This window comes from Gallus gallus, chromosome 3, assembly GCF_016699485.2.
Source record: "Gallus gallus isolate bGalGal1 chromosome 3, bGalGal1.mat.broiler.GRCg7b, whole genome shotgun sequence".
NCBI classification, from domain to species: Eukaryota; Metazoa; Chordata; class Aves; order Galliformes; family Phasianidae; genus Gallus; species Gallus gallus.
Genome location: NC_052534.1, coordinates 10,064,130 through 10,075,155, shown reverse-complemented (window position 1 = coordinate 10,075,155; position 11,026 = coordinate 10,064,130). Strand labels below are relative to the sequence as shown.

The window sequence follows — 11,026 nt, the reverse complement described above, 5'->3', positions numbered from 1 at the left end:
CATCCTTTACAGTTTCTGACCTCCTTATAGCCACAAGGCCAGCCTATAGCCCTACATCCCACCTGATCCATCACCCGTTTCGTGCACACATCCCTCCAGGCCCCAGGCCATCAGTGCTGGTCCACATGCAGCCCCTGCACCCATCCCATGTTTCTTCAGTGATCCTCTGATTCCTTTCCCATCGCTGCTGCAGCGGGTACATGTAGGTGGGTAGCCAGGCAAAAAGGAGCCCTGCCCCTGGCAAAGCAAAGCCATTTGGAATCCCTCCAGCGATGTGAAAAATCAAGGTCACTGGAAGTGCGCAGGGATAAAGCAATCAAGGAGCTGGTTCTAGCTTGGGGGGGGGGGGGGGGGGGGGGAGGGGGTGGTGGGAGAGATGAGCCTTATCTTTAAGTAAACCACTTCACCTCTCTGTTTCTGGGCCTGCCTCATCCTTGTAGGCTCCGGGGTTGCGTCCCACTGCCGGGGTACGTGCAGCACCAAGCACCACTGCGCTCAGTGAACAAACAGCTTATTGAAAAAGGATGAGGGTATTTCAAGAGCTGCATCTGAATTTAGGGATGTTGATTAATATTTGCCCTTTAAATAAAGGAGTGTTACCCTCCCTTAACAAGCTCACCCATCTCAAAACAGGGTTGGGGAAGGAGATTTCTTACTCGTCTCACCCTGGAGATGGCCCTGCCCTCAGAACTGAGCATTCACCCCTGAAATCTGGGGCAGGCTGGTGAAGTTCTAAGATGCCTCAGCAAAGCTGTTCTAAAAGCAGATCAGAATCAACTGCCTGCACAGGAGAAGTTCGCTTTATTTTTCAGCTCTCGGTCCTTCCATTTTGGAGAGGCACATTCGTAAACTACAAAAGCAAATTATCCCTCCACCAGCACAGATCCAGCCCTGACCTTTTCGCAGCATAATTAAAATTTCAGAGCGCTTTGCCAGATCGCCATATGTCTAAAAATTGTTCCTTTCATTTGCAACCCGCTTTCTGCCAGCACTAACGTGGAAGGAATTGGTGGTCGCAGCTCACAATAAAAGCCTGCTCATTTCCACGCAACAAAACCCTGATTTTGAGGGACCTGCAGCTTGAGTCCAACGAACATCGCACAGCATATGAGTCACTCTTGAATTTAGCATGCTTGTCCATGTGCAGCTTGCAGCTCTCTTGAACTTCTGTGCATGAGATCTTTTCATTTGTTATCTCCTGAAACTCCATCTTGTCCTCATGGACCACAGCAAAGCATCACTGCTAGGAGTATTAAATGCATGGCATCCAACGGAGATGTGTTGTGTTCCTTGTTGCTATTTATCCCATCTCTGCTGGCATCCCAGCTCTGCTGCTCCCCTCCTAAGCAGGAAAAGATGTGGCTGTGGTTGGGTGACAGCTGGCTAACCAGTCCAGGAACGCTTGTAAAACAGGGAATGAGGTGTTGGAGAAGTACTCCTATTAATGAAGACAGCCGAGTTTTCACATTTCTTGGGGAAGTGGTGCTTGGTAGCACTGTACGGGGCGTTAGGAAGAAGTGCAGCTTACAAATGAATGGCATCGGCTAGGGATAAAAACTTGCAGATGTTTTTCCATTGAGGGGGAAGGACAGTCTGCAGGAGGGTCTGCTTTCATGCCAGGAGAGCTCTGGTGCTTCTCCCTCGGTCATTTGCTAAATGAAGAGGTTTGGATGCGATGTTACACTCTTGAATGCTCACATTAGCCTCTTTCTATGACAGCAGTAATGATGTTAACCTTAAATCCCTGCCTCTCAAACAACACAATTACACTGTATGCCCTGCAATAAAGCCTCATTTAAGAGAAGCAAGTATATTACACCGCTATACCTCTACCACCACTTCTAACAACCTACAGAGAAGGAAAAAAGTACTTGAAATGTGCAGCAAAACGCACAAGCTGGCAGTTGACACCACCTCAGTCCATGGCATTGTTATTTCTTCACTAAATTCAGATGGCCTCTGAGAATCTACAATCTTGCTGCAGCTGGGCAGTGCTTATAGACATATGGCAGAGGATGGCTTCCAAAGGAATTTAGATATTGCAGGGAGTGGTTTTATATTCCAGGGCCCCAGGTCCGCTTTGTGATAGCGGTTTACTTCCACTGCTGCTCAAGAAAGGAGCTCTCTGTTCAGAGGGAAACGCAGAAGGTGCAAAGTGAACAAATAAAATGAGAAATTTTCCATCCCTGGCACAGCGGAGGAATAGGAAGCAGCATGGCAGCCAAGGAGACGAGAAACAGGAGATACACAGCCTGAACAGATCACTCACAGAATGCTGCTTTACGTCCCCTGAGTCAATGAACATAAATTAACACCTGGTAAGATGACTGCGTTCACGAGATAAAATTTTGCCTTCCACGAATACACCCTTAAAATGGGCTTAAAATTCTTTCCATAAACATTTCTAGCCACTAATCTAACAGGCTGGAATGCTTTCAAAAAAGCAAACACAGCTGAAGGAAATTCACTGCTTTTATTCACATATAAGTGAGTATTTGCAGGTTTTTAAAGGTATCCCCTGGGGTCAGTGGTGAGTAAATCAACTCATTTTGTAAGCAGCTGTAGGAGCACTGGGCACCGTGGTCTTTGCACGAAGCTATCTGTCTACCCAACGGCCTCAGAGGACACGACGTGGGTATACCAGCTAACCTACTGCAACTCTGTTGGCTCAGCGAGCCGAAGCGAGTCTGCTCTTAAACAATGGGCCCTCCACAACGCCAACAGCCAAAGCACCTCCAACAGAAATACCTTCGGCAGCAAGGTGCGACCCGGTAAAGCTCCGCATTCAAAGTTCTGGCTGTAAGATGCGTGATTTGAAGAGGAAGAGCTGAGATCTTCGTCTAAGCGCCTCCTGGTTAGCGCCGGCCCTGAGGAAAGATGGCAGCACGCCGGGAAAGCTGCAGCACTGCGATGATAGGCAGCGTTACCTCGGCTGCTCTCTCCGGAAGCACACTTGCAAAGCAGGATGACTGCTTATAGACCTGTACCCTCTGGAAGCCATCGCACCACGAGCTCAGCTTCTGCCTCAGCGCCGTTAGAACGCGAACGAAGAAGTCACTCAGCATGCAGCACTACGGAAGCGCTGCTGAAAACTGCACAACCTGGCGACTGTTTTAACCTCTCCGTACGCCACAGAGAGAAACAATAGGCGGATCTTTGGTTCTCTGCTATCAATTGCCACGATTAGCCGAGATGGATCTGCCGGTGTGGTGCGAGAGCCCGGCTCTCCGCTCTGATATCCCGTTATCTCCCCGAAGTCCATCAGCCACTTGATGCTATCAGCCGCAAGAAGCCAGACCTCGGCTGAGGAGCTCGCATGGCGAGAGGAAGGGGGGGAAACCCGTTTGGATATCTCGTTTCCTTCACCGGGATTAAACGGGCTCCAGGATTTGCCGGTAACTCCGAGCGGGCACCGCTTCCAAAACAAATTCCCCTCACATAAAGCGCGGCACCGCCGCCACCCGCCGGCTCCGCACGGAGCGGGGGGAGGAAGGAGGAACACCGGCCCCAGAGTCGTGACACCTGCCGGCCCCCCGCAGCTCACAGCCCGCTGCCAGCCGGGCTGCCCCCGCCCCGGCCTCTTCTTCCTATTCCTCCTCCTCCTCCGCGCCCCCCCCGCAGGAGGCGACCTCGGCCCGAGCGGCACCGCAGCGTAGCGCAGCTCAGCGCCCCCGCCCTGCCAGCGAGGTGACTCCCGCCCGCCGCCTCTAGTCATGCTCCCTCCCCCGCCCTGCGTGACCAGCTCCTCCGCACCCATCCGATTGGACCGCGCCGGGCCGTCCGTAAAAGCGGCTCTCGGCGCTGATTGGTCGAGAAGACAGGCCGAGCCGCAGCGCCCGCCCCCGCGAGGCTCCCTCCAACCCTCCCCGGCACTTCGCGGCAGTGTCCTCAGAAGACTCATTGGGCCGAAGGGGCCGCTCCGGAGCGGGGGCCGAGCCGCGCTCCCATTGGGCGGCCGCCGCGTCGATCCGCCCGGTTGTGGCGCCCCATTGGCGGCCGGGGCGGGGCGGGGGCGGGGCGGGGCGGCCCCCGCCCTGTGACTAACTCCCGTGTGTGAGTCACGGCGCGCGGCCCGTCAGCGCCGTTAAATGCCGTGTGCGGACGGGCGGCGCTGCCTCCGTCGCTCCCCGAGCCGCCCCGATCCCCTCCCGCGGTACGCGGCCGGCGGGCCGCGCCTGTCACCGTGTCACATCCTCCCCGCCGGCTGCGGCCGCAACTTCCCCCCAGCTCCGCCGCTCGGGCCCCCGCAGCGGCATGGGATAGAGCGAAGCCTCCTCGGCCGCCGCGCGCTGATTTCTAAGCGCGATCGTCACCCCCCGAGCCCCTCTCGTCTCCCATCTGGAAAAGCCCTCCGTGCCGAGCGGGCGCCCCTCGCCCCGCCGCGCCGCCCCACAGCGCTCCTCAGCGGCCCTCGCGGCGGAGCCCCCGGAGCGGGTGAGTGCGGGGCGGGGGCGGGGGGCGGTGTGCGAGTCGGGCGCTCTCCTTCCCGCGCCGCCCCGCGGGGCTGCTCTCGGGCTGACTTTCCTCCGGGCGCGAAGCCCAAGCGATAAAAATCACCGTCGCCGCTATCGATCGTTCCGGGGGTATTTTTAGAAAGGTGAACGCGGTGCGCCTTGTGGTCGCTGGGATAAAAGGGAGAGGTGGGACGCCCCGGCGGGCGCTCCGCGTTGCGTCCCTGCCTGCCGCGGCTCGGCTGTCGGTGGCACAGCGGGAGCGGGCGCTGAGCTGAGCGCTCCGCACGCCTCGGGGGGCCGGAGGATACGGGAACGTCCACGGAACTCGTGTGAGAAGAGGGGCCGGCATCGCTCCGAGGGTCCTGCGCGTGAAGTTGCTTTGCTGTTTGAAGGCGAGAGCTCGTGTGAGCGTACCGGGGAAGCCTGTGTCAGAGTACAGGGGAAGCAAAGCTCGGCTTCGGTCAGCAGCTTTTGGAGTGACAGGTCGGTAATTTCGTAGAGAAAATGAAGTTTGAAGCAGATCTTGGCTTGCTTGTGTCTATAAAGAGGGGAACAAACAGAAATCCCCTCTGAGGCGGTAGGAGCGCTGCATGGGAAGCCGGCCCAAGCTCAGGTGCCAGGCAGCACCCTGCCCATAGCTCCTACACTTTCTGTCGTGTCTGGTCCTTACGTCTGCATGCAGCAGGCCTGCTGCTCCTCTGGCACTGCTTCGGCACCATTAACTTTCATGGAGAGGGTTAGCATTAATGTGAGAAGTAATCAGGAAACCTATGTGTTCAGTGAGCCCCTCCATCAGAGCTCCTCGCTCCTATTCCTCCTCTCCTCAGTCCCGGCTGTGCCAGCTATACTCAGGCTGCGTGGTACGTCACTGCACAAGTCCTCCCTGTCACACTGGTGTGACCACTTGTGTGCTGCGCACCAACCCGGTGAGTGGAGTGGCAGCCGGGTTGTTGTTGTGGGTTGTTTATTATTAGCTTTTTTTCCTTCCCCTGAAGAAAAAAAAAGGAAAAAAAAAGGCTGTATTGGATAACTCTTTCTCTTGGGTTGTGAAGAAAATTTCTGAGGATTTCGTGTAACGCTGCTCTGTTAACTGACTGTACCAAAAATAACCATTGAAGACCTCTGTGCTACCGATGAAACAAGCGAGTAAGTTTTCTGTGTGCTCAGCTTTCCCTCGTTGCTATGGAAAGCAAAAAAAGAAAAAGGTGGTTGTTGCAAAAGTCGTTATCTTGTCCTGAAATTCCTCTGTGCCTGAGGGAATCCATACCTACACGAGGTCTTCAAGCTGTCCGGTTTTGTTCCTGCTTTTTTTCCCCCCCTCTCCAAAAAGCCCCCAAAATTCACACCACCTCGTTCGAGTGTTTGCTGTCGAAGTCATTGCCAGCAGGATCAGGACCTCGGTTGTTTTCCTTCAAGGCGGTTGGTAGTGGCTTGGATGTGATGTTACAGGGAGATAATATTATCTGGAGCGTCCACAGCTCGCGTCCACTGTCTCAGTACAATCTCAGAAGGAAGCTCCACACTACACTGTCTGCAAAGAGAAAATGTCTAACAAAGCAGAACTGCCTTTTGCTTTTACGTTCTTGTTTATGTATCTCTTGAAAGAACAGTTTATACTCTGAGTGAGGCGCAGTTCTTTCGTGTTGATTTCGTGTTCTCAGTTCCTTGTATGACTGTGTTCATTGCTGAGCTATTGTGTCACTGATTGAGATGTTATTGTAATTAACATTAATTATGCAAACTAGATTGTTTTTCGAGGCTCTCCAACTCTGTATTGATACTGTCAACTTGTTTGTCTGTTAAACAAAAATCCACACGTTTTCACCCTTCTCAGAGGAAATAGATCGATCGGATCCAAATGAATATACACAAAACCACTGCAAAATTAAGCTCCTTTAACTAAAACGCGTTAAATCCTGATAGAGGTGGTGAATATACTTGGATCTGAAATACCAAGGCAGGCTGAACAGGGGTAGTAGGAAAGGGGACTCAGTGCAGCCATCTGGGAGGGTGTTCACCCTGCAACCTCCACTGTGTTCACTCCTAATAGACAGTACTGGATTAATTGGGCCAGATTCTGCAGCTCCTAATTGAGCAAAACTCTCTCCAAAGCGTACTGGAGATGCCTGCTTGGCTGTGGGCTGCTGAATTGGTTCAAGAAATAGACGAAAGCAGCAGAGCTTTCTTCATTAATTGCTTAGGACGTTTTGGATTTTAGGCTTGGGTATCTTCTTTAATTTATTTGGATTTTAAAAGTGATTGAGTTTTTTTTTTTAAAGAAAAACCTGCTTTAAAAAAGGGTGACTAATATTTACTTATAAAATATTCCCCATAGCAGAGGTAACACTTTAAAATACATTTTCATGTGTTAATTATAGTGATACTCACAAGAATCTTTGTCTGATTCTGAATCACCCCATTGAAACCCTCCTGAGCGAAATCTCTCCCTAGAAATCATAATAGTTGCAATATTTATATGTTATGTTGTTGTATACTCTCAGGGAGGAAAAAAAAGAATGTGGGGTGGGGAGAAGAGTTTAAATGAGAACTTGTCATCACGACATCAAATCTGAAAACATAGGCGGGCTGGCAGATTATTCCCTGCCTTAAAAATGAAGTCTCTCTAATTTCCCATTTAAATAGCAAAATTGGGTTTGCAGTTTGCTTTGGGTAACGAAAAGGTTTTTTTCTGTTTCTCCTTTTGGTGCAGTGGTCCTCTGGAAAGTTAGAAACAGAGCCCTGCGGCTCAGCGAAGTCAAGGGTGTATAATTATATGGGAGGGCTCCCTAGCATCAGTGAATTAGCATTAGCAGCTGAGTGAGTTTAAGCCGTAGAGATGGTATTCTGGAAATCAATAAAATGCTGGTTTCTCTTTCTTATTGCAGATTCCACGCTAGAAGGGAAGGATGCTGTTTGTTTGTCTGCTTCTTATGTTGGCTTGCCAAACAGTAGTTGACTTGGAAAGACAGGTTTTTTTTTGGGTCAGGGGTTAAGTTGCACATATCTATTTATTTTAAACATCTCCTTTAAATTTTGTTTCATTGGACGATCTTCTAGAAATCACACTAACATCCTGGCCTGCAAGAACCTTCAAGTGTGTCTGTTTGCCAGCAGAAGCGAGAGTGAAGGTCACTTATTATGACATGCTAGTGTGACAGTGTTTGTTGTAGCTCAAATACTACACGTTCCTTACATTCCTGTTTCTGCTTTAAATTAAATTAACTCGAGGGTTTGGAGGGTTCTGGTGAAAAGCACTGTAACCCACAGCAGAAATAAAAGAGAAATAGCGACCTTAGCTGTTGTCAGAGATGTGAGTCAGAAGGACTGATATTAATCACTGTAAGATCTGTAATGTGCATTGGCTTTTATTTCTTTGTCTCAAAGCTTCTCCTGTTTTTATACTAGGAGGACAAGCAACCCGATCATTCATCACACTGAGCACTGAGAGAAATGACAAATTGGCACTCTCATGCTGAGCACTATGTAACATGTATGATGCATGTAGTTCTGATGATCTGTATGAAACATCTTAATTGGGAGGAACAGCACTAATTCAAGGGCTTTATGGTGCTTTATTTTTAATACACTGAGGGCTCTGAGGGAGCCTGGGAAACCTGGGATAGCATGGGCATTGATGACCATGGGCTTCATGGACCTCAGATGGTTCACACAGTGAGAATCCTTCTTGTGGCATGTGAGTGGTGTATGTATGGAGCTCAGGCATGGCGAGGTGTACAAAGCATGTTCTTGTATGAACAGATACCATTCAAAATGACAGATGTATGATTCAGGCAACAGTAAAGGTCAGCAACTTGAAAAATTAGTACTATGCATCATACTGACATTTCAGAGGGAATTCTGATGGGGCTGTGGTTCCAGCAAATGCAAACTGGTGAGTCCGGCTGTACAGATAAAATAGACAGCCTTCTCCTTATCTCTTCGCTCATCCGAACCTTTTTACAGACAAACTGGCAAAATTATGTTTATAGCAGATCTCCCTGTGCTTCATTGTTCCTGCTCATCGCTAGTAAAATAGAGCTGGTGAGGGCCGGCATGGTGCTCCCAGTGCTCAGCTGTGGTTCAGAAATGGCATTCGGCTTTCTAATGACTATAAACAGGAAAAGTATTTGCCTGAGTTGTGTTCTACAGCATTTCCTATCTTTGGCATTTCTGTGGGTGTCCAGTTAAGGGCAGCTGAGGAACACAGAAATGAATAAAACAGGGAAGAAGAGGTCTCATGTAAACCTGAACAGAACTTTCCCGGCTCCTACTATGTGAAATAGGGATTCCAAGGAACACCAAAGGCACTGCTTTTTTGTAACCATAAAACTGCAGTAGTAACAGTGGCACCAACGGAGTGGCTTCAAGATAGAGAAGGAAATACAGTTACTGTGCTGTCCTTATGAAAGCTGTTAGTAATGTGGTTGAAGCATTAGTCCCGAGAACAAAGGTGTTGAGATCTGGGATTCTTCCTCTTTAAAAATTAGCTTTCTAGATTCATACAATTGCTGCAAGGGAAAAATGTAACAGGTTGTTGGGTTATCCAGGTTTGACGTTCTCATTACAAACATGCACATCGTTTTCTGTTGACTTGACATCAACGCGAATATCCGGAGTTATTCTTCACCTCTGGTTATCTTTTTTTAGTTTGTTTCATTTCTTTTAAGTATCTTTCCCTCAGCTGCTTTCCTTCTTTCTCCTGCTGAATTCCTTTCCAAGTGTTTCTGATTCTCTCTGCCTCTTTGTAGCCATTTTCTTCCAGTTATTCTTTCTAGTCTTCACTATCAGAACTGCTGTTTGCATATAGCATCGCAGTAGTGACTGAATAACACTGCTCTGTGCAGACTAGTAATAAACAGCAGTGGTCCCTTCCTTAAGAAGCTTGCAGTGGGAATGTGAAATGTGGGGGACTGGTATGCAGCTCCTGTTTTTCATGGCCCTCATTTCATGTTTTGGTGTGGAGGGCGGTTGCACCGCTGTCATGCAGCGTTATGTGCATGTTGAGGTGTGGGACACCGGTGTGCTCTACACTGGGCAAGAAAGAGGTTGGCCACTGCTGACACTTAGTCCAAAAGAAAAACGTGAAGAGAGAGCCTGTTGGAGGTGTGACACGACTTGCTGCAGTTATCCAAGAGTCAGGGAGAGAGCCAGGAATAATACCCAGGCATCATCACCTTCAGACACGTGTCCTGTGCTGTACCAAAGCAGGTTTTTTTGCCTTTACAGAGCTTGCTATTTTTTTTCCCGTAGTTCTGCTTGTATTTATTTGGCTGTCTTCTCTGTTGTAGTCCTTTTTTCATCCCTAATACATTATATATAGTAGATACACCTCCTAGATATACCTCCTAGACTGCATGCCAGGGATGTTATTAAGCATTGCTGGGTTTTCCCTTACCTCATGCTGAAATATCTGGCCCTTGCCAAAGAAGTTGAGGTCAGAATCATGGCCCCTTGAGTATCACACACCAAAAAATAACGTATGTGTTGAAGGTAGCCAAGTACCCTTTAAGAACAAACAAACAAGATTAGTGAAGTTAAAAAAGGTAATAGTTGGCTTGTGATGCAATACAAGAACTAAGCTATAAAGCAAGGTAGGTTTCCTGTGATGTAGAGGTAAAAGGTCCCTATGAGAGGGACTGTACCCGTTAGTGAAGTTTGTGGTCAGAGCTGAATCTCTAAGCCTGGTGGTGGTGGTTGTCTGATATCAAGAGCCAAACTGAGAGGTCACAGCTAGATACACAATGGGAAAGTGCTCCGTTGTGGAGCATCCTTCCAGCATTCTGCCAGAACTAGAAGGCTCCCCAACTGCCTCTGGTTTTTGAATATTTTGATTTATTTTACCTATTTTCTGATATTTCAGAGCAAATTGTAGGGAAAGGCAGTTTGTCTTTTCAGACTTGCAAATTTCTGTGCCTTTCCTACCTTGGGAAGTTCGAAAGAAAAAAAAATATATCTCTTGGGTATATTCCACTTCTTTCTCCCCCCGCATTCAAAATGACATAATCTTCCCTTGTTCAGAATAAGAACTGTGATAATTCATTTCCTTTGCTGTGATAATACATTGCCCAAATGTCCTGGTAGCATAATTTGATTGTGTTGCTTGGACAGCTATCATATCACTCCTATAAAACAGCAGTGTTTGAAATCTTATAATCCAAGAAATCCAAACTGAAGTGCTTACAACAGTGACTAATTGCATGCTAGCGTGTATTACTGTATCTTCCTGAGTTATGCCCCTCATTGGCCAAGGCAGACTTGCAGATGAGCTCTTAACATGTAATTTAACAAAAGAATAGTGTTCTGAGTTTAAATTGCTTGTTGCTTTTTTCCTTTTTTTTTTTTTTTTTTCCTTCTTTCCCCAGATCAGGATTCAGACCTCCCCATTTGTTTTATGGGAAAGCCACAGAGCTGGTTTCTTCCTAGAGCTGTTGCAGTATGAATGAGCAAAGCGTGCAGGTCTTCTTTCAGCAGCTGTAAAAGTAGCCCGCGCTCCTTATCCAAGAAAAGTTAAGAATCTTTTTCTGCTTTTTTTTAATCTCTTGTTTTTGGTTTTGTTCTGTTTTCATTCCCTT

At 48.5% G+C, this 11,026-nt stretch overlaps 1 protein-coding gene across 2 annotated transcripts in view; it reads left to right on the top strand.

The window, feature by feature from the left end:
- The first annotated feature begins 4,069 nt into the window (after window positions 1-4,069).
- The window catches only part of SERTAD2 (SERTA domain containing 2), a 74,631-nt gene continuing 67,674 nt past the window's right edge, over window positions 4,070-11,026 (top strand). Inside the window, exon 1 of one of the 2 annotated variants that reach the window (XM_015278044.4) lies at window positions 4,070-4,434. The gene's annotated coding sequence lies outside the window, so the exon portion shown is untranslated. Of the gene's footprint in view, window positions 4,435-4,615 lie in introns of those variants that run through there. The other variant, XM_046938697.1, reaches the window with a different exon arrangement.